Genomic DNA, 1257 nt, shown 5'->3' on the forward strand with positions numbered 1-1257 from the left:
TTTTTTTTTTTGTCCTGTTTGCTTTTTATTTCATAAATTTGAGTCTGGATGCATTCCTGTTGATTCTCTATTTGAGGATAGAAGCTTCCCACGAAGCCAGCTACCAAGGAAGCAAATCTTGATCAAGAATAGAAGTGGTTTTTATACACAATAAAAAAATTACAGTTAATACTTGGCAAAAAGTTTGCTACTAAGGAGTCAGTTCTGTATTCAACTCTGAGGTCTGAGAGCAACCGATACATGTCTTGGATAGAAGTTCTAGGGTAAAATGAGGCTTGACATTCCCATTTTTTATAAAAAGAAAAAAATCAAGCAGGAGAAAAAAAAAAAGTCATTTAAGGGGGAACCCTCTTGGGCCTGTATTAGATACAGACAAGCAAATAAAGGGCACAAAGGTTTTTGGTGAACTGTAGATGCCTGTTTGCATACTCGATCATGTTGCACTATCTGAAATCCTTTATTGAAAGATAAATGGCAAAATTTTTATTTTTTTTTTTGCTAAAGTTGAAACATGTTTGCAGGCTTACAAAAAAAAAAGATGAACGTGTCTGGCTGTCTGAAAATGTGTTATGTTACCACAAGTAACCTATGACTGTAGGAAACTCTGGAGATTGAAATTTGAAATTTAAGATGGGATGGTTCCATCACCTTTTCTATCTGTGGTATGAGACAGTTGTTCAGGAGAGAAGCCAGGACAGCTGCACCTCTGATTTGCTCAGTAATGTAAGGATGCAGTAACTGGTTCAAATTTGACTTAAAATCCACACTGTTCAGTTTGGGGATATTTTTATTTTTTAAAATGATGCCTGTAGATTTTAGGAGGCTTATGGAAAATTGTGTGGGATTAAAATCACTAAATTTTAAAGTTTCTTTAAATTTGCAGGTGGTATTTTGTTTGTTTGTTTGTTTTGGTGGTAAGCAAGTGAAAAAGATCTTGGGAGAACCAGAGTCTTTCTTGCACCAGTCTCTGTGACCAAGCAGACTCACTTGCTGACAGCTGCCAAAGGCCCTTTTAAAACTGTGCTCTCAGGTACAATTGGTGTCAAAAACCTCTATAGCAGGGAGCATAACTCAGTCTAATGATGCTTTTATTCTTTTTTTTATTTTTTTTAACCCTGCAATTTTACAGTAGGGACATCATCAGCTGATGATGTATGAGCAGTTGCTTAATTTAATAATGTATTGATATCAACACGTATGGGTTGGTTTGTTGGGTTTTGGGTTGGTTGGTTTTTTTTTTTTTTAACATTTAATACT

Source organism: Cariama cristata, unplaced genomic scaffold (assembly GCF_000690535.1).
Source record: "Cariama cristata isolate BGI_N322 unplaced genomic scaffold, ASM69053v1 scaffold29202, whole genome shotgun sequence".
Classification (NCBI taxonomy): domain Eukaryota; kingdom Metazoa; phylum Chordata; class Aves; order Cariamiformes; family Cariamidae; genus Cariama; species Cariama cristata.